The following is a 27224-nucleotide window of genomic DNA, read 5'->3' on the forward strand; positions in this document are numbered from 1 at the left end:
CCAAGTTTCCTATGTCTAGCACGAATAAGAATTGGCAAGCATTACCCTTAACAGAATTCTGTCTAAATAAAAATAAATTCTGGCTAGGTGTATTATTTGTTACACTTTTATTATCCAGCCTTTAACTCATTATTCTACTGTGATGAAATACAAATTTAGCATAATGGTTGGTATAAGGTTTCATGTAATTTTAATGCAGATGTTGTGGAAGCATGTTAGTTATCTATACCTAATATATTTTAAAGAATGTTTTGAAGACTCCCGCAATGTAGACTATGTAAATATAAACTCATTTGCAAGGGCATTAACCTCAATATGCAAACTATCCTGATAACTCTCTAGGCTATATTATTATTGCTATATTAATACAGCTAGAATCGTAGTGCTGACAAAGCAGATGTTTTACATGCAAATATTTGTCTTCTGTTGTTTTTATGCTTATCTCCTGCCCCAAATCAAGGTTTAATGAATATCTATGTGAGAATGTTAATTAGTTCACCAGTAGAAATAGGAAGAAATTGCAGATAATGATGCCATAAAACAGTTCTGAGCCAAGTATAAGTATGTATAGGTATATGCATTTGCCGGTTTGTTTGGAATCATTGCTGAAAGTATTTTGGACTAATAAATGATACTCTTGCTTCCACAATCACCTAAGGATAAAAATTTAAATTTAACTGTCTTAGAAAAATAATGGCTTCTAAATAAATCTTCTAAATTATAGTTCCAATGCACTTTAATTAATCTGTCTGTATGAACTGAAATTGTATCATTCTAACAGCTTTCTTAAGCCCACTGAGTTTTTGTTTTAAATCTCTAAAACCCAAAGGAAGTCACTTGCTTTTCAAACAACCTCTTGGCTCACTCTTTCCATGAGAAGCAATTGCCCTACTTGTTATCTGAGCATACTATAATTATAATGTAGACCAAAAAAAAAAAAAATGCAGTGCCTGTATAAGAATGGAAAAAATAGAACATTATGCAACATAGATTCCAGAATGAGAAAGCATTCCAGATCGTTAGGGAAAGATGGACTAGTAACTAACTGAGGGCAATTGGATATGCAAATAAAATGATAAATTTAGAATCCTATCTTATACTATACATTAAAAACGTAAGCAAACTATTTAAGAAGGTGATATGAAAAACAAAATCTTAAGCGGCTGGGAAAAAAATGTAGGCACTACTTTTTATTTGAGGCACCCAGGACTACCCAACTGTGGTATGGAAAATGTAGGGAGGAGAGGGAAGTTCCCCGTTTATCCCGATTAACTCTTGCAGTCGATCAGATGATGGTGATGAAAAAGCATTCCTTGGACTAGGGGTGTGGTGCTAGAAATGGAGAGAAATGGGAAGACTTGAGGATTGTTTGGGAGGTAATATTGAGGAAGCATGGCAATGGGTTAAGTTGCAGAAGTGAGGGAGAGGAAGCAATGGAGATGAATCCTAATTTTCTGGCTTGGTAAATTCTTGTGTGAGTTTCAGTCAAATTTTATGGCTCATTTTTATATTTTTTAGCTATTTATTTTGGAGTTCAAAAATTTGTTTTTTTCTGAATGCGAACTTCATATTTAAAGCTTCTAATTGGTATAAAAGGAAATGTTGATTTGCTCCTCTTGTCCTGACATATTACTTTAATCTTATTAATTCTCATAGTTTGTTAATTATTTGAGCTTCTCTAAATAGACAATCATATTGTCTCAAAGTAATGAATTTTATCAGTCTTACCAAGACTTATACTTTTTTCTTATTGCATTAAAATGGAAATTGTGGTTTATCTTTTTTTTTAATTTCTCTCAACAATTAAGAGTATATTCTCTCTATTGTGTTTAAGAATAACATTTGAGGTGGTTACTCTTTATCAAAATAGGAAAATATATTTTAGTTGCTTCAATATTGAGAGCTGTTTATTTATATATATTTAGTTGTCTTGTTCTTAATGAGAGTATTACAGTTTTTAGATATCTTTTAAAACATTGTTCCAGATGGTTAGATTTTTTACATTTTATTTGCTTCTCCCCCCTCCCTTTAACCTGTTAAAGTACTGAAACATCACTTACATTACAAATTACAAAACCTTGAAACTTCCTTACAGTCCTCAGATAAAACACACTTGAGTAACATGTTTCATTGTATTACTATATTGCTGAACAGTTGCTAAAATTTATTTAAGACATCTACTTACATGTTTACAAATTAATATAATCTCTCATTTTTATTTTGAGTGTGGGTAATCTTTGGCTGATTTCTCTGTTAAGGTCTTGTTCATCTCAGAAGCTGAGTCAGGAATCTTTCCTTCTTTTATATAACAAGTTTTGATTTTTACCTTCATTTATATCTTCTCTGATGCTTTTCCTTACTTTATGTAGATCCAACATCCTGATCTTATTTTCCTTCTTGCTAAAGAACTTCAGGTCTACTGGCAATAAATTTACTCAATTTTTTTTTTTCTAAATCTGAGAAAGTCTTAATTTCTCCTTTACTTTTGAAGAATAATTTCTCAGGACACATAATTCTTGGTGGTTTTTCTCTCTAAACACTTTAACTATCTCCCTCCACTCTCTTTTTGCTTGTAAGGTTTCTGAGACATTGGACGTAATTCCTATCTCTGCTCTTCTATAGGTTGGTTATTGGGTATTTAAATTCTCTGGCTTCTATTGGGATTTTTTCTTTATCTTTGATTTTCTGCAGTTTGAAATGAGATGCCTAAGTGTAGTTTTTTGGGCATTTATTCTGCTTGGTGTTCTCTGAGCTTCCTGGATCTGTAATTTGGGGGAAATCCTTGGTTACTATTGTTTCAAATATATTTCTGTTTCTTTCTCTTCTGCTTCTGTTATTCCCAGTGCTCACATGTTACATCTTTTGTAGTTGTCCCATAGTTTTTGGATGTGCTGTTGTCTTTTATTTTCAGTCTTTTTTCTCTTTGCTTTTCAGTTTTAGAGGTTTCTGTTGAGATATTCTCAAGCTCAGAGATTCTTACCTTGACAACATCCAGTCTGAGTAAAATCATCAAAGGCATTCTTCATTTCTGTGATAGTGATTTTGATGTCTAGCATTTCTTTTTGATTCTTTCTTGGGATTTTCTCCTCTCTCCTTATGTAGCCCATCTGTTCTTGTATGCTGTCTACTTTATCCATTAAAGCCCCTACCAAAATAATATTAATCATAGTTGTTTTAAATTCCTGATTTGATGATTCTAACATCTCTGCTTATATCTGAGCCTGGTTCTGATGCTTACTCTGTCTCTTCAAACTGTGGTTTTTGTTTTGCCTGTTAGCATGCCTTGTGATTCTTCTTGATAGCTGGATGTGATGTACTCTGTGAAAGGAACTGCTGTAAACAGGCTTTTAGTAATGTGGTGGTGAGGTGTGGGGGAGGGGAAGTGTTTATAGTCCTGCGATTGAGTCTCAGTCTTTCAGTGAGCTTGTGCCTTTGGACTGTGAACTTCACACTTGCTTCTTGGCACCCGCTCCCCCATACATAACTCAGGTGGATAAAATGGCTGGAATGGGATGGAATTGAGAATTTCCCTTCCCCTAGCCCCTAGGTCAGTTAGGTTCTGATGGACCTCCAGCAGGTTAGGTTCTGGTTAAGTAGTTTCTCCTGAGAACAGCCCTTGTGAAGAACAGACTACTCTGGAATATTTCAAAATACTTCATTTTGCCCTGCCCTTGCACAAGGGGATTTTTTTCCTCTCTATATTGTGAGAACCTGGTAGACCTCCAGGAGGTAATGCTCACAAAATTGTGGGGACCTCCTATTGACTGGGTCACCTAGAATTTTTAACCCTCAGACTTGTCCACATTGAGCTTCATTAATTACATCAATTCATCAATTATAGTTCAGATTTTCCTATCCTGACATTGCTTCCCAAGGAAGTTTCAGCTCTAATAAGTTGTGATTCTCTGTATCTTCCTGACTCTTCAATTTTAGGGGCAGCAGTTTGCCTGGTGACCCCACTTCTCTTACAAATCTAAGAAGCTATGTCAATTTATTTTAGTTTGTTCAGCTTTTTCATCTGTTAGGATGGAATAGTTTCATGCTTCTTTCCTCTTTTTTATATAGTTAAAAAAATCTTAACATTGGAATTAACCATTCTTTAACTGTTTCTTTAAATTTATTTTGAGGCTGAAACACTTTTTATTTGAGGGAGGAATGACATTACGCTTTAACTGACTTTTCCATTTTTCCTGTGGTTATTGGTTTACATTGCTTTACTACTTCTTTCTGAAACAATTTTGGTAGTGAACATTTTTACTAAAAAAATCCATATAATTTTATGCATTATTACCTTTTAATTTCTAGATTCTGTTCCCTATTTTTTAACATCCCTGGTTTCACACCTAATGGTTTTTATGTCAGTCTTCTCTCCTTTTCTTGTGATGAAACTTTCCAAAGACTTTACTAGTCTTTTCTAGGAAGCAGTTTTCAGTTTTCCGCATATTTTGTGTTTCATTGATTTCTCCTTTCTTCTGTAAAATTTTAAGATATTATTTAATTATATTTCTTGATTCTTGGGTTGTATTTGTCTTTCATTTGTTTTAAATATTTATTATGTTCCAATAAAGGCATTAGTTGCAAGAAAGTTTCCTTTATTTTTTTCATATTCCACAGGTTTTAATTATACCTTCACTTTTGTTCATTGCTAAATAACTGCAATTTTAGTTTTGATTTCCTTATGTAACAAAGATGCTGAAAGAAAGCTAGAATATATATGATTTCAAATGAAGATGGAGATTTCTTTAGCAGGGGTGGGGGTGAGGCAAGGTGGGAGAGACAATGTGTTTTTAATTGCTATTTTTGTTGCATTTTGGAGCATAAGAGTGGCCTATATGATTCCTTTTTTGTGTAATTATGTGTCTTTTCTTTGTAGCCTGATATATGGTCTATTTTTGGAAATTTTCTCTGAGTGTTTGAAAACAATGCATATTCTTTGTAAATTGATAACAGCTTATGGTGGTTTTTATTATTCAAATCTTCCTAAATCCTTAGTTATTACTAATTTTCTCTGTGGACATCTGAGGAAGGTGTCATAAATTCTATCAGGATCATTGGATTAATCATGTTTCCTTTATTTATAAAAGTTTTTACTTTTATACCAACTGTGCCTTGTATATAAGGAACGTTCATTAATTTTCTATCTTTTCACATTAAGATTTGCCTCTGTATAAAATACAAAAGAATTTTCCTTTAATCTTTAAGATCACAAAAGAATTTATCCTTTTATCATTAATATATTACACTGTAATTTAACTTTAATATTTTTGACTTTAAATTTTAGAATATCTGATATTAATATTGCCAGTATCCTTTTATTTTGGCACTTGTTTTATATATTCTTGCTCATTCCTTATATTTGACCTTAATTAGAAATTATTTTTAGGTGTGATTCTTGTTTAAAGTTCTTATATAAAGGATGTGAGACGTGTGTGTATATGTGTATATATATATATATATATATACACACACACATACACATAAAAATTTATCCTTAAATGTCTATACTTTAATAAAATTTCAACTCAGTCACATTTTATAACTTACATTTTTAAATTTTATTGAATATTATTTGTATTTATATTGTGCTCTCTTGTGTTTCCTCTTTTGTTGTTCCTTATTTAATTAAATTATTCAAGAGCTTAAAAATATTTTATGTTATAGTAATGTGGGGAGTTTACTGGCCAAGAGCATGACTATAACCTCATGAGAGCCCCTGAAACAGAACGATTCAACTAATCTGCTTCCCAGCTCTTGACCCAAAACATGTGAGATCATGAGGGTTTGTTGCTTTAGTCTGCAAAGTTTTGGGCTAATTTTTAATATGCAAATAGATAACTGTAACAGTGAATATAACAATATTTATTTATCCATTTTCTTGTTTGATTTTCTGTTATCCCTAATTTTTAGAATTAAAACAATTTTCCCATGAACAGTAGTCTATATGGTTTTTTGATATTCCATATACATTTACAAATTAATATAAAAATAAAAGTTAAACAACAATACCTTATTAGGAATTCAATGAGGATTGCTTTAAGTTTATATAATTGGTTGGGGAGAAATGACATCTGGATGACTTTGCGTCTGACTCAGGATTAATATGGTAAATTCTAATTTAACATAGACTGAGCAGTAAAAGGGATAAAGAGATTATTTTAAGCCAGTTTTTCTCAGTTGTTGATATACATTAAAATCACCCAGAGAGTTTTAAGATCTATCAATACCTCAACCACACCTAGGGAGGTCCTGATTTAATTGGTCGGAATTGAGAAGGAGTGATGCTTTCTTTTAAAATATCCCCAGGTGATTCTAATGTTGTGGTCAAGTTTAGGAGCTACCAATGTAAGACAGAGATATGATTACAAACAGGTGACTTTCCAGCAATAAATCTTTTTGTCATTCAAAAATACTGCATCTTAGCAAAACTTAATATCTAGCAAATTAAAATGTATCAAGTTATAGTTGATTAATAGTCATTACTTTGTCCCTATTAAGATCTATTCTTGTTTTAATCTAAAAGAAAAAAATGATATAAAAATAACCCAACCCATGGAAAGTACAACACTCAGCCTGCACCCTAAGGTAAGCTATGGACTTTGGGTGATTATGATGTGTCAACATGAGTTCATCAGTTGTAACAAATGTCCCACTCTGGTGAGTAAAGTTGATAATGGGAGAGGCTATGCATGTGTTGGGGCAGAAGGTGTGTGGGAAATTGCTGTACCTTCAACTCAGTTTTGCTGTGAACCTAAAGCTGCTATGTAAAAAGTCTTAAAAATTAACTCAGACAGTTCATTAATCAATTTGAAACATATTTATTTGTTAGGTTTTATATCCCAACTGCTATTTCAGTTAATGTGACTGTTGCTGTAAAAACCATATACTGGGCTTCATAGAGCTTAAATTACAGGGATGGGAGTTTATTTTCTAGTTTTTTAAGACACAGACATATTTAAAGTAATATTAATAATGCAAGTATAATGAATAAAAGTAAAGCCAATTAGGAGGAGAGTGTTCTCTGCAGAATGCTCTTTTAGGTGGGGTAGTCAGGAAAGTCATCATTTGTGAGCTGACATTTGAATAGAAATATGAACTCATTCAAAATGATTGCAAATTTATTATTTAAAAAAATAATTAGCTATATCTAACAGTCATGTTTTTATTAAAATGAGCAAGTGGATTAGATGCATTGAATCTCACTGTGGCATATGGATAAGCTTAGCAGCACCAGGTGTCAGCAGCTTAAAGATCAAAACATCTGCATCCTTGAGGTAACCCACCTCTAAGCACTTTGGATCAACATTTCTTGGGAATAAACTAGGAACATTTCTCTCATTTCTTTGTATACAGATGATGTTACACACCCAGGCCCACTTGTGCTGAATGAACTGCTTTAGAATAAGAAACTAAGTATCATAAATTGCATATTTTTAAATTGAATACGGACATGAGAATATGCTTTGGCATCCCAAGAGAACACTGTGGGGCTGAAATTATGTAATAGACACTGCCACGTAGAGGGAAATAACAAGAAATATACACAAGATTTTTCTGATTCTTGGTTACTCGTATCTCAGCCAGGAGAGTACAAGTTCAGTGACCATTGTGACAGAACCAGACAGTAAGAGTGAAAAAGTAAGTGCACGGGACACTTTCAGTTTAGAAAATGGACCACGAGGAGACTCAAGCACCTTTTCTTTCATTAGTAAATGAAGGAAATGTAACATAGTGCCAGAATCCTTTTAAGAAGGATTTCTTACTGAAACTGGTTTTCTTACTGAAATTTAAGCCTTTGAAGTTCGTATTGTAATGTCTATATCAGGTGTGGTACAGGTTAATGTGCTGTAACAAAGAGATCACCAAAAACAGTGGATTAAACCAAAGGGAAGTTTTTGTTTTCTTTCACATAGAGGTCTGATGTTAGCAGAATGGGCTCTGTGGGGCAATTCTGCCTTCTTCACCTGTGGCTTCTATTAGCCCATTTTGGATGTCAGCTCTTACCATAACCCTGGGGAAAAGGGAAAGGGACCAAGGTACTGTACCTTGCTCACATCCCATCCCATTGGCCTGAACTTAATCACAGGGACATGCCTAGCTCCTAGGGTAGTTGAAAATATAGTCTTCAGATGGCCAGCCATGTGTCCAGCTATATCGTTGATTGTACCTAGCTTATGCTGATTGTTATTATTAGTTACCAGGAAGATAATATCTATATAATTAAAGACTATGAATGCTTTGGATGAAAGGATTATGCATAATAATCTAGTTTCCTTGGTACATGTCTGTCATAGTCAATACTAAATCATTCAATACTAAATATTTTACATCAATAATAGTGTATCAACCCTCCTAGATGTATTAACCAGGAAAACTTCCACATGTGTATAAGAAAATTCCAAGATTGCTCATCAAGTGTTTTTTTCTAATAGTGGAAAAAAATGGAGACACCACAGAGAACTATCAATTGGAGAATAGATATAGATTTAGTTATATGCAGGTTAAAATGAAATACAATACACACACAAAAATACACTAGCTAATAAGTTCTAATTATATAAATAGATAATGAGGGATATCTCAAAAACGATTTGAATGAACATTTTAAGCTTCAAAAACATCTTGTAGAATAGTAGCATTTATGTAAAATTTTAAAGACATGTACTAAAAATTGCGAGTAATAGAATAAGTAGGGCGTAATAATTTAGACTCACTAGAGAGTGAAGAAGAGGGAAGGGACTCTGAGTGTAATAGGGAAGAACAAACCTGACTCCATATTAGATCTGTTCTGTTGCCTGTGCTCAGTCATGCTGGCTCTGCACCTTTTGTAAAAGCAAGTTGCCTATCGCATGAAATATACAGGATAGCCTATTCTCAGGGCTCTGATCTTTAAGAGTCCATTCATATAGAGATTTAAAAGTTCCAGAACAGAGAATAACATTTGTTTTGTTGGAGGTTTACAGGAACATCATGACCTGACCTACCGACACTAACAAGTTTGCAACAACTAACTACGTCCCTCCCTCACCTTGCCTTTAAAAGTGCTTTACTGAAACCTTTCCAGGTCCGAGCTTTTTGGGGGCACAAGCCACCTGTCTCCTTGCATGGCCCTGTAATAAATGTTTCTCTGATCCAAACTCTGACATTTCGGTTTGTCTGGCCTCACTGTGTGTCAGGCACACGAACTTGCATTCAGTAACATGAGTGCTATTTCAAGGGGAGATTGGCTTATTATGCAATGATTAACTTTTTCTAAAATTTCTAGAAGCAGTGTGATAAAACTTAATCCCAGCTAATGGAATTTGGATGGCTGTCACAATATTTTTTGAATGTCTTGTATTTAAAACAATTTTTCTCAAATTGAATTACAAATCAATAAGTTCTTTTAAAATACACTATTCATTTGAAACCCTTCTCAAATAAAAAAAAATTAGGAAGTATTGCCCATGATTGATTTATTATGGGAATTCTGGAAGAGAAGTAAGTTAAAGGTAACTGAGATTTCTTACCTGAATTTACTGGAAGAATAGCATTGTTATTTATGGGAATGGCAAAAATTTAAACATGTGAAGTCACATATGATGACAAATTGTTGAACTGATTAGACTGAAAGGCACTTGAAATTCAGGATAAATGCCAAATTAGATTATGTGAAAATTAGAGAAACAATGTTTGGAAACTACACATACATATTTCAAATCATATTTATAGTTTAAAAGTATATATATATAGTTTAAATATGTAAACATAGTGTAGTTTTAAATATATATACAGTTTACATATGTATTTATATGTAATTTAAAGACATATGTCATATGTATATGCATAATACTCGGAATAATTGTAATGACAGAATTCAAGAAGGGCTGCTTCAGTAGGCATTGTAATTGTTATCCTTAAAGGTGGCCTCTTAGATCTGCCTTTAGGACTATTCAGGAAGCCAGAGAATCCTATTCATGACATCTGCTGTAAGTCATGTCCCTTATGTATTTTTAAAAAGTACATAAATCTTTGAGCCTTTAGATGCAACTTTTATATGTAATTTTGATCAAAGAAAGGTCATCTTTTCATTTTGCTTTGAAATGACTTTCTTTAGGATAAGAACTTTTCCTCAGATATATCTTAAATTTTTCATTTTGCTATATTTGACATGATCACATCAATGGTAATATAAATTGTATGTATGTTAATTATGTAGATGTGATTATGTCTAATCATCTATTTCTAATGAATGTCTTCCTGCTGCCATTTCCTCCGTCATTAATTTTATACTTCATGTAAAGAATTCCTGCTAGAACATATGGAAATTTAACTCACTTATGCCAATTACCCTCCATAGGACTTACCTTTATTTTCTCAATACAACCAAACTTATGTTTTTAGTTTACTTTATAAGTTCACATTTTATTTCTCATGTATATTTTCATTCAAAATTTGTTGTAACATTTGCAGTTATTGTCAAGACTGAGTTTTAATCAGATTTTAATATCTTAAGTATTTTCTGTGCTCAAAGTTAGTTTTTAATACAGTGATTTTTCTATTTTGATGATTAATATTGCCTTTTCTCCTTACTGCTGATTGTAAGTTTTAATAACTCTTTTCCCCTGTGAGGATGGTATGTGTGTTCTACTTCTTGATTGTCTGTATCTGAGAGTGTCTCTTTCTCACCAACATACATGAAACTTTGCCTAAGTTTTATATTCTTCATTTGTAATATTATTCCTCTTCAAATGCTGAACGCGTTGATCCATTGTCTTATGACAGTTTTGCATGGAGAACTTTGACACTTGTATACCCAAGCTTTCTCCCCAATTTTAATAAATAATACATCTAACAATGTTTATAGGGTTCTTTCCAGCTTGTGTATACAATTCATAATTATTAATGATACCTTTAGATGCACTCTTGACATCTAATTTTCGTCAGTGACGTGCCATCCTTTCATTTTCCTAAGAGATGGCTTTCGTTCACATAGAACTTTTCCTCGGATGTGTCTGAGCTTATTTTGCTTTATTCGATCTAGTCATTCCACTGGGAATATAATTTATATATATGTTGGCATTTTCCTCCCCCACTTTAATATCTTTTACTTTCTCATCAGTTGCATCTGTTTGCTCTTCTTCCTCTGTAGTAAATTTCATCCTCCACAGTGTTGAGTACATTTTTTGTATTTTAAGAATCTTCCAACTCTCAGTTGAACTTAATTCTGCTTTTTGAACGTTTAGTTTCCTTACAACATTTTCTTATCTCCCCCTATTGCTTTTTATTTCAAACCATGCCTTCTCATCTCAATCTGTGCTACTTGGATTTCTCCATTAATTATAAAGTGAACACATCCTTGTATAATTTTTTAAGGATTCCAAAGAACTTCCTGTGGTTTTCTTCTTGATTTTTCAGAATATTGTTCTAGGGAAACTCTCCTTTAATCACTTGCTTTCAATAATTATACGGTGTTTTTCCCCCAACATGCCAATGTTAACATTTTTCCTCATTTCCAATTCTTGAAATATTGAGATATGTTAAGGCTACTGTCAGTCAACACACGATAACCCTCTTTCAATTATAGGGAAGAGATATGGGAACATATGTATAACTGATTCACTTTATTATAAAGCAGAAACTAGCACACCATTGTAAAGCAATTATACTCCAATAAAGATGTAAAAAAAAATTATACTGTTGAAGGGAAGGTTTTTGAACTTTTTAAAAACTGTTTTTAAAGGACACTTCTCTTTGACAGTGGTTGTATCTTTTTTGTCCTTATTCCCTAAATGTTTTAAAAGTCATCTTTCACTGTCCTGTAACAAAGCCTTAAAATTTGTACAGATTATAGGTATAAAGCTTTTAAAGAATTTTCAGGGTAAAGACACCCATAAACGTAACTAGGGAATACAAATAAGAACATTAGAAAATCCTAGAAGCCTACCTTTGTGCCCTTTCTGGTCACTAACCTCCAATGGAAAATACCTGACTTATAATGCCACAGATAACTTTTTCCTATTTTGTACATTATATAAATGGAATATTATAATATATATTCTTATATCTGACTTCTTATTCTCAAAATTATAGCTGTAAGATGTTACATGTAAGCGTACTTCATTTGTTTTCATTAAGTGAGGTTTTCCCTTGTATAAATATATCTGCAATGGACTGAATGTTTATGTCCCTCAAAATTTATATGTTGAGACCCTAATTCATAATGGGATAGTATTTGGAGGTGAGGCTCTTGGGAAGTAATTGGGTTTGGACGAAGGCATGAGGGTGGAGTCCCATGAATGGATCAGTGCCCTTATAAGGGAGTGAAGGGATCAGAGCTCTCTATCTCCCAGACATGTAAGGATCAGTTAGAAGATGGCTGTGAAGCAGGAAGAGGGTTCTCACCTGAACCCAATCATGCTAGCAACCTGATCTTAGACTTCCAGCCACCATAACTGTGAGAAATAAAATTCTGTTGATTAAGCCACTCAGTCAAAGGTACTTTTGTTATAGCTGCCCAGGCTGACTAAGATAGTACAATGATTTATTTTTTTATCCATATTTCTGCTGATAGACATCTGAGTCATATATAACTTTAGATATATGTGTGTCATTTTCTTTTAGCTATATACCTAGGAGTCAATTTGCAGAGTCATAGGAATGGGTATATTTAGATTTAGTAATGACTAATGAGTTTCAGCAACTTTTCTCATGCTATTGGCAATTTGGATCTCTTCTTTTATAAATATATGTTTAAGACATTTTCCTGTTGTTTTATTAGCTCGCTTGGCTTTTACTTATGATTTCTGGAAGTTCTTTGTGAGTCTTCTGTTAGGCACATGTGAAAATATCATCTCTTGGTCTGTGGTTTGTCCTTTCAATTTCTTAATTATGTATTTTGATGAGAAGTTATTAATTTTATGCCATTCCATTTATCATTTTCTCCTTTATGGTTAGTGATGTTTGTGTCTTGTTTATGAAATCCTTCTTTAACCTCACTCACAAGATTTCTCTAATCATAAGCATCACCACATACTATGATACTTGTCATGATAGTGGGGTTCTTCCCCCTTGAATCTGCTCCACATTCTCAATCTTTTAGAGCATGGTAACAGTTGGGAGAAAACTTCTGAAATAACAAATGTACCACTTTAATTCACCTTACCCTTTGCTTTTAGCCTAGTTGTTTTTTGGGGAGTTGCTGATTATAATTAATACTGTAAAACTGTAGGAACAACTGAGATAAGTAGAGTGTGAAAGGAGTTTGATGTTTGGGGCTGCTTCATAAATAAGCTCCTGCGGGCTAGACTGATAATGATTCAATATTTTAGTGGTTAGAGACCCTAGGTCTCTAAGTCAAGAATCAGGAAGGTACAAAGTATTTTAATGTTGTGCTGCAAACATTCTGAATCTTATGAAACAAATCTTAAATATGCTATTATATAAATTCTGGATAAGGTTGTGTAACTCATGTGTCTTCTTTTCAGTGTATTTCTTATATATATCAGAATTGTATGCTGGTATTTGTTTTCACTGCATATGAACTATATTTTCAGAGCTCTTTGTTGCTTATTTTTAAAATGTCTTTATAGTTATTGTAGTGGGAAATGTCCCCTCCATTTTTCTTAATGCCAACAATATTTTTTTTCCTCTAAGGATATCTATGTGAAATATTGCAAAGCCTGAGGCACTCTGTGTATGTAAGTGTGTGTATTTGCTAGAACAGATTCTCAGGAGATAGTCTGATAGATGATGATGTGAGTCTGAATGAAAATTAGTCTCATAACTTCAGAAAGTACCATAGGGACGTTTAAGAATCACTTCATCAAGGTAATTTAGTAATAAAAATTTCGGGAGAGGCTAATGACCTGGAAAGGAGTAAACTTGATAAATGCAGTGAAGACATAGAATTTAGTGTAGCTTTTAACAGGGTAAACTGCAGTAATGTCAATGAGGAAATACTCAGGTTAGAGCCAATGTTTATTTAAAAATCCATAAGGGTATTTAACTAATTTAAATATATTTTCACTCTGTTATTGAATTAAAATACTAAGCCAGAGGAGTTAAAATAGAAGTTTCCTCTCATTTTTTTAAAGAGTAAAGGAGGGTAAATAAAGATTAAATGAATTATATTTCATTTATGTTTTCTCGCAGGAGACTGAATTAAGACCAACCTTGTGGCTGATTCATTATCAGATTGATTTTTAAGATTCTAATACATGTAATAATGTTAAAACAAGCAAGAATCAGTTTGTTATTTGGCAATATTTTCATTTTCCAATCCTTGGTACATTATTCATATCATGACTGCAACATACCCGATAACCTTTGCTTTAAAGAATATGAGAAATACAACACCTAACTACTGTATATGTCTAAAAATTTTTCTACATTTCTTTTAATATATATCCTCTAAATATAATCTTTGACTTTTAAATCAAAGCTGTGATAGATTTTATAAGGGATTTGAAATAAGCTGTAACTTAAATGTAGTTATAAAATTTTGAAAATATTTGCATTTGAAATAAAAAATAACATTAAACATCTAAGAAAAAATGCAAGAGAGTCAATATTTGCTTAAATATGTCATGGATAAGAGTTTACTTCTCCCAAGATGATCTTCAGAGTAAAGTATTACTAGTTGTGCTTCTGAGACAATGGAGTGGTAACCTCAGATCCATTACCTGTCTCTGGGAAATCAAAACAGGCTTCTTGACAACCAAATGCCAATTAGCACCCCATCAGGACTGAGGATCCTTACAGACTGTTGGACACATCACATGAACTATTTGGTTTTGCTGCTTTCTTGGTCAGTTGCACTGAGACCTCTCCTTATGCAAGTTGAAGCACATTAAGAGAAAATTCCTCCTCTATAAGCCTACCTAGGTGTGTTCCTTAGAACATTTTAAAGGCAGCAAAACTATGTGTCTTTCAACAAGTCCAGGGTTTTCAAATTAATTGACTCGAGGTCATTTACTTTGGGTGTATGATTCACTTGAACCATTTTAAAGATAATATATATTAATGTTGAATCCTTTAGAAAGAAACAGACAAATAGGATAATCAGAGTTAGAACAAGGAGTAAGATTAGTTGAAAAAAATATAACATCTCTACATTTCAAGAGTGTGGAGTTTCCCTCCCCTTCCTTCTCCTCCTCCTTTATTTATTTACTTTTTATTTATTAAAGAAATTAAAATGTTATATTAGAAAATATTCACTTAATGCAAAAGAAAGCAGTTATTGACAGAGGAACATAAAGAATGGGATATATGCAAAATACAAACTAAACTACAAGCCATAAATCCAATTATATACATAATAACATTAAATGTGAATGGATTAAATAATCCAGTCAAAAGGCAGATTTTGTCAATATGGTTAAAATAATCAATTTCTGATTATATGCTGCTGCAGGAGACACACTAGCAATTTGAAGATATGAACAGATTGAAAGTAAAATGATGAGAAAAATATACAACCATAGAAAACAAAAGCGGCTATCTTAATATCAGACAAAATAGACTATAAACAAAACATATTATTAGAGATAAAGAAAAGCCAGATAAAAGAGAATTCATCAGAACATCCATTGGATAAGAGGAACAAAAATTGAAGTTCATGGTATATGAACAAATTCTTGAGTGGAAAATCTTAACATGCTTAGAATTTTTTTTTTGAATTTTATTTTATTTCATTTTTTTATACAGCACGTTCTTATTAGTTATCTATTTTATACATATTAGTTTATATATGTCAATCCCAATCTCCCAGTTCATCCCACTACCAACACACCTAGAATTTTGACTAGGAATGTTTTGTCTAAAGATTACATGGATCAGAATCTTCTTAGCAGTTGTGTAGATTAAGATAATTCAGGGTTGCCAGCGTCTCTGACCTCTAATGTAGAATGCAGCAAAGTTTAGGTTCTAACAATTTTTTTTCTTACAGTTTTATCTTCAGAATATCTTCAATTCAATTCAAAAAATTATGCATACAAGGAGATGGGACAGCATGAACGAGCCCCAAAGAGACCATGGAGCAAGAGGAATCAGATAAAATGTTATAAGAGCATATTTTGAGCTACTTTATGGCAATAGGTAAGAAAATTTAGATAAAAATATAAAAATCACTGGTAAAATATTAGTAAAACTTATGGAAGGAGAAAAAAGGAAATCTGAATGATCACTAAAGCCAGATTCAATAATCAACAATCTTTCCAAATAAAGAACTCCAGACACAGTTGGGTTCACTGATGAATTCTATCAGATGTCTGCACAGCAAATAATCCAAATCATATACAAATTTTCTCAGATTTAGGGGAAAAAATAGTGAAATTTCCTCTAAATATTTTATGAGGCTAATCAGCATCTTGAAACAAACAATAAGGACAGCAAAAATAAAGGAAAATCCAAAGCTGATAAATTTTAAGAACATTCATACAAAAATCTTAAGCAAAACATTAGATTGTAAAGAATGTATGAAAGATAATACATCATGACCCAGTTGGGCTTCAACAAGGATTTCATTAAACTTAACCAATGAACTTTGCCATATTGCAGGTTAAAGCCAAAAAATATCTCTTTTTTTTTTTTTTTTTTTTTTTTTGCTGTACGCGGGCCTCTCACTGTTGCGGCCTCTCCTGTGGCGGAGCACAGGCTCCGGACGCGCAAGCTCAGCGGCCATGGCTCACGGGCCCAGCCCCTCCGCGGCATGTGGGATCTTCCCAGACCGGGGCACGAAGCCGTGTCCCCTGCATCAGCAGGTGGACTCTCAACCACTGCGCCACCAGGGAAGCCCAAATATATCATTTTTATATAGTTTCAATTGCTTTCTATTCAACCTATTGTTAAGGATGTAAATCCTGCCCTGGGGTTATGGGGATAGCCAAACATAGCTTTGGGGAGGATGACCCAAACCTTGCAGGGCCAAAAGGGTATTGCACTTGCGAACAGGGTGAACAAGCAGGGGCCACGGGAGGTACTTCTGTAGTATCAAGAGGGTAGGGTGCCCCTTGGTTCCCATGGAAAAGTGTAATCGGATTGTTGAATAATTCCACGGACTGGCAAGAAACATACCCACTTTCCAAGATAAGCAGGAACTGTTCCTGGTACGTTTTATAAGGAGGGTTGTTTGACAGATGACAACCCATATAATATTGAACCTCAACTTTAGGCCTTACACCACAATTATGGAGAGAGTAGAGTTAGGGTACACTGTTCACTGCGAGTAAATTTTACATTGATGTGTTATTTTTAGCTATAGTATGAACAATCCCTACATCACTTAATTTTATCCTGAAGTAGTAGGAAGGTCCAGATAGGGGTGAAGAGAAATGTTCAGGTTTCAATAATAAAATCATAACTTGCATTTACTTCTTTTCTCCATCTCCATTTTATCCTTTGTCAAGAATTTCTGGTTTTATCAATGTTTTCTGTGCAAATTCATCTCATGCAATCTTACGTGTGTGAAAATGAAAGCCAGTGAGGTAGGTAGATGATGATAATTTGTTTCTCTGACCTATAGACAAGGTAAAATATGACATCATTGCAATGCATTCAATGCAGACAAAACCACAGCCAGATTTAAGTAAAATATTGAAGGAGATCAAATTTGATTTTCTCAATCCTTGCAAAATCGATCTCAGGTCATTCACTCTTGCCCCCTCTCACCAGGTCTTATTCTCTTTGTACTGATATGCCTAATAATTGAGGTCATCTGGTTTTCCCAAGTCCAAGTTGATAATACATCTGGGAGATGTAGTTTGGAGGATTAAACATTGACACTTTCAAGACATTTTAATAATTTATAAGAGAGTGCATGAGACTTCTTGATATTTCTACTATTTCAGAAATATGGTGCATTTTATTAGTGTCCCTGAGTCACAACATTTTGCCTCACATCCATATCAAAAATTAGCTGATCTGAGATTATTAAGGCAGAAATTAGTAGGAAAAGACAACCTCAGTAAAGATTACTGATTGTCAGGGTTTTCATAGTGTTTAAACTAGTTTACATATTAACCCTAATGATTCTCTGATTGGTGAAATTTATAAAAAAGTGAAGTTACAAAGCTGTGTTTTCCTGTGATTAAAGGTTGAAATGTTTCTGAAGATAACATATTTTATCTGACTTCCCTGACACACACAGCTCCATTTAAAGGATTTCTCCTTAACTCGCCATTTAAAAAATGATCCAGGGCTTCCCTGGTGGCGCAGTGGTTGAGAGTCCGCCTGCCGATGCAGGGGACACGGGTTCGTGCCCCGAGCCGGGAAGATCCCACGTGCTGCGGAGTGGCTGGGTCCGTGAGCCATGGCCGCTGGGCCTGCGCGTCCGGAGCCTGTGCTCCGCAAAAAAAAAAAAAAAAAAAAAAAAAAAAAATGATCCAAGTATTTATCCATTAAATAGTTTAAATTACCTTGCATATAAACTCCTTTAACAGTCATAACCAGACATATCTTAAAGACTATCTAATTTTGTGAAAAGGGACTAGACAGTTTTACTTCCATTTAATGCATGTTTTATATATTCATCTGGAAAATAATTAAATCAGTTATTAAATATTAATATTTAAAATGTTGACAGGAGTACCATTGAGGGTTAGAACACGGTTTAATTTTTAAACAAGGACTTTTATATCTATTCTTGAGACAAAGAAGTATTCTTCAACCTACTTTTACTATTTATGTGGAAACTGAAATCACTTTGAGTAATCGCCATGCACTGTTTGTTTATAAAATGTTCTTTACCATGAATTGTTATCATGACTGGCAAAGACACATTCAAATATACTGTGGATTATTCATCTCTGAAATTGCTTTGAATTGGGTGCAAATGCCAGATGAGGTTCATATAACATGTCACAATTTATTAGGTGGAACATTCCTGCTGAGCACCTTATTGTAGGCAAAATAAATGTTTTTCATTAACTAGTAATTAACCTGGCTACATTATAAAGGTCAAAAATTAGCCTATGGCATACAATACCTTATGTACAGGTTGCAAAAGATAAATTTATCAATTTAAATACTGTCTGGATAATACAAGCAATGACAGAGGCAGAATCACAGTAGGTCAATAAACGACAATGGCAAAATTCCAAACAGAATAGAGTTACATGTTATACAGTGGAAGAAAATAAACTTTTATTGACCACTTACTATGTTTCTTGTATTAACACATCATTATCTTATTTAATTTTCTACAGAAATGTACAAGATGACTCTATGACTTCCAAGTTTAATCCAAGGAATTAGAGGTACAGAGATGTCATTTTTCCTAAGTCACAAAGAATATAATAGTTGGGAAATGATTCTTTTCAGTAGTCTCCTAGCTGCCAAATTTGCACTGTCCTAGTGGAAGAAAAAAAATTAAAAAAGGAAATAGATGCAAAGACTGGTGTATGAGTATACAAATAATAGATTGAACAGTGAGTAAATGAGCAAGGTAATATGTATATTAATGTATAAGTGGACAAGCATACTTTTTCATAAGCAATTTGACTGCTACTTCTCTCTATATGTAACATTTTAAATAGTGGAAATTATAATGGTGGGGAAAAGTAGGGAAATGGTGGAATAGAAGGAGTAAAAGCTGATGCCATAGTATTGCAACTAATATTAGAAAAGTGAACATTTGGCATTGTTTTCAAGATTTAACTTTAAAATGATGACTATAGGGGACTTCCCTGGCAGTCCAGCAGTTAGGACTTTGCCTTCCAATGCAGAGAGCGTGGGTTAGATCCCTGTTCAGGGAGTAAAGATCCCATGTGCCCGGTGGCCAAAAAACCAAAACATAAAACAGAAGCAATATTGTAATAAATTCAATAAAGACTTTAAAAATGGTCCACATTAAAAATATCTTTAAAAAAGTGATGACTGTAAATAACTTTAGGGTTCATAGGTTTATTTGTTGAGAATCTAGGAAACATGCATATCAGTTTGGAGTAGAATTTTTTCATGATGTCAATTAAGAACACCATTTTTTAAACGTTGTTAATTTGGGGGAAGAAATCAGAGTGGAGGGATGAATTGTTTTCTACAAGGTTAAGAGGGGTAGAAAGGATGTTCACGGACAAGGAGAGAACTTAAATAATTCTGATACCATGCATGAGCAAGCTGTTCCTCAGTCTGTAGGGGAAAGTGATAGGATCTTTATGACTTCATTTTTATGTGTGTCAGTGCCAATAATAGAAGCAGAGGGAACGGTAGCTACGGAAATAGTAAGCTGAACAGATATTCAACCTCCATTTGGAACATTCATCCCCTGGGGTCATGGTATTGAAATCATTTAGCATCAGCAAGGACCAGTTGGGCAGGGCATTAATGTTCCACCACACTGGCACACGGTAATACCAACCAGGCCAGAATCAGACACCTCCTCTTCTCTGAGAATGGGTGAGACTCATGGAGAGACAGGTGCAGTACTCATGTGGGGTGCAGAATTTAAGGGGCTGTTGATGACTCCAGCAAGCAAGACAAATACTATTTCAGCACATAATTTAGAAAAATAAAAGTCAAAATTTAGAAATCTAAAATCAAATTTAAAAATTGAAGCTAATAAAAATTTTAATAAAGTTAATGACAATTTAAAAAGCTAACTGTGGGCTAATGTTTTTAAATTACCTTAAAAACTATTTCCTGCAGAAGGAAAACAAACAGTATCTAGAGTCTTTATGATGTATCATTCACGATGTCAATCATACAATCTGTATTAGTCGAATTTTCCAGAGAAACAGACCAATAGGATAGATAGAGAAATATATGAGAGGCGATTAATTATGGGAATTGGCTCAGAGAAGAAGCTGAGAAATTCTGTGACATGCCAGCTGCAAGATGGAGAACTAGGAAAGCCAGTTGTGTAAGTCAGTCTGAGTCCAACATCCGGAGACTTGGGCATTCCAATGTCTAAGAGCAGGAGAAGATGAATGTCCCAGCTCAAGAAGAGAGGGAAAGAATTCCCTCTTTCTTTACCTTTTTGTTCTGTTTGGGCTCTCAGTTGATTGGATGATGCCCACCCATATCGGTGAGGGCAGATCTTCTTAGTTTACTGACTCAAATGCTAATCTTTCTTGTAAACACTCTCATAGAAACACCCAGAAATAATGGTTTACTGGCCATCTGGGCATCCCTTAGCCCAGTCATGAAGACCATAAAATTAACCATCACACTATCCAAAATCACTACTCATATGAGCACTAGAAATAGGTGATTCATACTGGGGAGACCAAGCAATCAGTGGAGGCTACCCACAAGATGACCAGGCTGTTGCAATTACCAGACACAGGTTTTTATAACAGACATTATAAGTGATGACTGTAAAGAAAAATACGCACAAAGAAAATGAAGAACTCAGAAAAACTCAGACGAAAGGAAAAGTATAAAGAGAAAGATTTGAAGGGGTTGTCTCATGTGCTGTGGGGCTAGCAAGTCCAGAATCTCTAGAACAAGCAGGCAGACACTGGCAGGTCAGGGAGGAGCTGATGCTTCCATCTTGAGTCTGAAATCTCCAAGGTGGAAACTCAGGCGGGGTTTCTATGTCACAGTCTTGTGGCTGAATTGCTTCTTGCTCTGGAAACCTCAATCTTTGCTCTTAAAAATACCTTGCATCTAAAAAATACCTTCAAAGCAATATCAAGAATGTGTTTGATGAATCAACTGGCTACAGCCAAGTTGACACATAAAATTAATCATCACAAATGGTTGTCTTTTATTTTTTTAAGTATACATATAAGCAGTGTGCATAATGGAATGGGTAAATCAATAATTGCCTATTATGGGCACTATTCTGGTACTCTTTATCAGCATGGTATGTATTGATAGAGAAAAGATACACAAAAAATGAAATTGGATAAAAGTGATATTTTTAATTGATGATGTATTTAGTATATTTTTAAGATTTTAGTCTTCAAATGCATCAATTTTCAAATCAGTTATTTGCATTTTACACTTTTGAATTTTACAGTTTAAAACACCAATTATTGGAGATGCTAAACATATCTTAGCTCTAACTCCCATATGTTTTTTGTTTTTTGGTTTTTTTTGCGGTACGCGGGCCTCTCACTGTTGTGGCCTCTCCCGTTGTGGAGCACAGGCTCCGGACGCGCAGGCTCAGCGGCCATGGCTCACGGGCCCAGCCGCTCCGTGGCATGTGGGATCTTCCCGGACCGGGGCACAAACCCGTGTCTGCTGTATCGGCAGGCGGACTCTCAACCACTGCGCCACCAGGGAAGCCCTCCCATATGTTTTTATAACAGATATTATAACTTAACAGGTTTTCATTAAGAATTCTAATCCTAGAAAAAGCTATTTCCTCTTTCTTCTTCTCTTTGCTTTTTTTTTTTTTTTTTATCCTTTATGCATGTAGGGTGAGTAGAGTCAAGCAACTGCGTGTAAGAGTCATGTGCTAAGAAGAGGCATTAGGAACTTTGCAGTTCTAAAAAGCAGTGAAGAACTTCTCATTAGCAGGATTGCAGGTTGAGTCCATTACACTTCAAAAACCTCACTGCTTTTTATTCTTTTATGAAGCAAGAGTAAAGGACATTTTTAAAGGAGAAATAAACTTTACTCAAGGAATGCTTTACAGAGAGGAATGCTTTACACTTAGCCTCAGAAAAGTTACAATCTCCCCGCTAGTAAGTTATCTGACACTAATTATTCATTTATTTATTTGGCGAAGACACAGAAGAGATTACGAAGGTAAAATGTGCACCCCCTTTTTTGTTTATTGCACACATTTAGAAGCTTAGAAGCAGAAAGCAATGACCCTGTGACCCAGGAATTTGACAACTAGAGAAAATACACCCTTGAGAAAATTGTGTTCATGGTTTTAGGAGAACTTCATAAAGATCTTCAATGAGCAATGCTTTCAGTAGTAAAAATCTGGAAGGAATAAATATTCTTCCATTAAAGAATGGATAAATTTAGCATGGTCAAACAATGGAATCAACTGAAATAAAGGGTATATTCACCAAAATCAGTAAACTTCAAGTACATAATTTTAAGTAAATAAAAAACATTGCAAAACGATGAGACCATGTTATATAATAACTTACTTAAATATTATTGACAATATATTTTTTATAAACATATGTGTGTACACATATATATATATACACACACACATACACATAATCATGAAAGAAAAGAAATACATTCTCTCAGCATCTCTGGAAAAAGATAGAAGGAGGTATGATGGGGGCAGGATAGAATGTCTGTAGTAATATATCTACAAAGCTTTTTTTAATAGATGGAAAATACATGAAAATATACATTACAGTAGTTAAATGTGGGTAATCATTTTATGGATCTCTGCTATATTAATGTCCATACATATTTATCTTTGCAGAAAATCATAATTTAAAAAATGTTAATTTAAAATAAGCAGAGGTGGCAGAAGGCTCTTTTGGGAAGGAGGGTCATAGCTACTGATTAGAGTCATTTGTATCCAGTTGGACCTTTCACAGAGGAACTCAACAACAGGCAATTCTGTTTTATTTTAAATCAACTCTGTTTTCTTGCCTGAAAAATATGTATTTTGTGACCATCAAAACCCCTTAAGCTATTTAAAAAGGAGAGGTATGAATGTTACAAAGATTCTTTGAAAATTTAAAAGTCTAACCAGTATACTTTATGAGACAAACTGAACACATTACACTAATGATGAAAAATTAGTGATCAATGTGTATCTATGATTCAATAATACATTCAGGTACATGTTAATATTTAACCTAACATATATCCTTACTTAAAACTCAAATAACCATAAATATGTTAAAAAATGGTATAATCTTCATAAACCAGGTCCAAAGAAAATATTTCCAATGAAGCAGAACTTTCTGGAGCCCTGTGCATACCAATAAGAGCGTGAAATTCTATAAACTGGAAGGAAAAAACCTACATGGATGAAACTAATGAAATCTCTCAGCTTGCCTATATACAGTTGCCTACAGAGAATGAGGATTGAAGCCTTATTTCTCCTGCAAACATGTACTTTTGAAATGGGATTATTTAATAGCTCCCTGCTGGTTTTATTGGAAAGGCAATTAGAAATCATTCAAGTTCCACTTATTTCATCTCTCATGCCACATTTCATAATGTAATCTCAAATAAGGTCACATGGTGAGGCAAAATTCTCCCCATGATAAAAAAGTGCCATTTTCAGAAGACACTCATGCTTAGTGAAATTGTTCTCACCTACACAAAGCTGGCTTTATGTATATTTTGTATCACTAGCATGTAAAGTAGGCAAAACTCAAGTTATCATCAAACAGTGTAATCACTGGAAAAATGTCGTTTTCTTTGTAGATGAGAGAAATTACTTAAAAAGTATTAACGTGGCTATTCTACTAATAGAAATTAACTTAAATCACAAATTATTTGTTTTTTCAGTGTCAATGAACTGATTCACTAGATTAAAATAATAGAATGTAAAAATGGAAAGAAAAAATGGACAATAAGCCAACTGGATTTTTCCCAGCTGCTTTGGCATATTTCTCCAGAATATTTTCGCAGTCCTAGAATATTTACTAAAAAACCACCAGGAGATTATGCATGGGTTTATAATCACACATAGATTCTATTTACAATGTAAAATATTACACTGAGATGGAATCTTAGTCCTCATCTGTCCATGTCTTTGATTTATAGATGAGGAAATTGAGGTCCAAATAAGTCCATGGTCACAGCTCTTTGGAAGCGGAACCAAGAACAGAAATATCCCATGTTTGTGTTCATTCAGAAACACCTGGACAATTTTCTTCTTAAGAAACGTAAAAGAGAAATAAGTCAGTGGAATAAACCAACTTTAAAATTCCACTAAAAACCAAATAGTTACTCTATTACTAATTAGGGTAATTGTTATATAACTAGGGAATAAATGTTCTCATGTCAAATTATCATTTTAGAAGGAGATAAAAAAGACTTTGTCAGTCAGAAACAATAACAGAAGAGAGTCTTGAAAAGTTTGTTCTCTAGTTGTGTTTAATAACAATTTATAAATGCTTTTATGTGAAAAATGGTTTTATGCCAAGGATTGTGCTGGTCGTCGTGCATACAAAAATGAATAATGCATTCCCTGCGTTTAAGACTGTCAAAAGCTTTTGTGTGATATAGAGAAACATGTTAAGGGCAATGAGGAAAGTGCTATAATTAAAATTTGTAGAAATCTCGATGGAGATATTTTATTACATGTGGAGATCAAGGAAAACTTCACTGAGTAACCTTTTAGTAGTCTTGAAAAGTGGGGAGGATTAGCAAAGTGTAAAAATGCTGATGTGGAGGTTAAGGAAGAAAGTAAAGATGGAAAACCAAAGAGCGTCCTGAAAAAAGAGAGGAGAAAACAAGTGAGAGGGACCTGAGGGACTGTGGAATTGGCGAATTCCACCAGCCGTGGTTCAGGAATGCAGCACAGGGATGGCAAAGATAAGACACCATCACCTGGTTAAGTGGGTCTGTGGGGACCACACTTCATGCCAGAACTGGGCACACAGCAGGAACATAAAAATATTTCAAAGAGCCTTGGAGGCCAAGCATGATTGGATCTCTGCCTACATTTCTAGCCTTGCCTCTCTGTGATCCCATATCATTGGCTCTCTTTCAGTTATCCAAACGTTTGTAATCTTTCCTTTGAATGCCTCAAAGGTGTACATTGAAAGGAAAATATCTATAGTTATTTCTAAGATTTACTTAAAAGTTACTCTTTAATTTTTTGATAGAGTTTTAATTTTTTGATAGATAGCAGGAACAAGGGAGCAAGACCCCTCTCTCACCTTCTAAATGTTTCCTGCCATGTTAAAGATTGGAATTTACCTTGTGATATGGGGAGAGGGGCTGAAGGATCCTGAGCTGGGCAATTACTTGCTCGGGTTTGAGATTTAGAAAGCTGACCCTGGTGGTACTGAGGAGGATGAACGTAATGTGGGAGCAGGGATGATGGTGGTGGTGGTGGTGAGGATAATATTGGAAGCATGAACTCAGACTGAGAATTTTTTCTCAAAATAGTTCCATGGTCCAGGAAGTCTGACAGTGTCTGGAACTGAGGAAATGCAGGTCCTTTCTGTCCCCTACTGTACTCCCCGCCCCATCCTCCTCCCAAGAAAACCTCCTTGTTATTGAAGGAGAAACCTTTGTAATTACTCTCTAAGGTGTGGGAAAGAAGTGGGAATGTTCCTAAGTGGTGAAGACACTAAATGTTGAAGAAGAGACAAACAGAGCTGCTGTGTCTATGAGCTCTGGGGCTCAGAAATGTTATATTGATTCCAGGAGTGTTTGGAAATGTCACTGTCTTGTCTTCCCAAACACCGATGTCTCAAGCAGCCTTAAGGGAAGGTTTTCATCTTCCTGTCTCCTCTCTTAAAACTGGATTCTTCAACCTCCTACCTCTGAAGTTTGACTTGCCCAGAATGACCTTCCTTTTCCCTCTGCCCTTATTTTTCTGTTGTTTATCCAAAAACCAGTTTATATCTACCTTTTTCACTTACCTTTTTCTAATGTCCTTAGTCCTTTCTCTGAACTTCTGTCACTTACTCTACAAATGCTTTTATGTTTTTTTCCCTTCATTTACCATTTTGTAATTCCAGAATGTAATGTGGTGAATCAGACATAATCATTACTTAGAAACACTTGTGTAAAACAAAGGGTATAAGATGAGAAAGAATGAGAAAATAGTCCTGAGGTTTGATCCAATTGTTAGGCAAAGGCTCACTTTAATTCTGAATCTGTTTATGTGAAAATTTTTCTTGAGTAAAAATAAGAATATTTCTTAACAATTGGATCTCAATACTAAATATATGACTGATATATACAATGGCCTATAGCATTAGAACTAGAGATTATCTAGTTCAAACCTGGAGACTGGGACTTCCCTGTGGTTAAGTGGGCAAGACTCTGCGCTCCCAATTCAGGGGGCCCGGGTTCGATCCGTGGTTGAGCAACTAAATCTCACATGCATGCCGCAACTAAGAAAAAAGAAAAGAAAACTGGAAGCTAAATATATGCAGTGTGCCAAATTAATCAATATGAAATTGGGCATAGTTTTATTTTTTTAAAAAAATATGATAAAACTGACTTCATTTCAGAAAACAATTGTGCAGTTCATAAATACACTTGATGTTTAAATTTAAAATATTGGGCTCGATTTTTAATTTGATGGTATGAATATAAATCTATCAAAAAATTAAAGAGTAACTTTTAAGTAAATCTTAGAAATAACTACAGATATTTTCCTTTCAATGTACACCTTTGAGGCATTC

Source organism: Stenella coeruleoalba (genome assembly GCF_951394435.1).
Source record: "Stenella coeruleoalba genome assembly, chromosome: 14".
Lineage (NCBI taxonomy): Eukaryota > Metazoa > Chordata > Mammalia > Artiodactyla > Delphinidae > Stenella > Stenella coeruleoalba.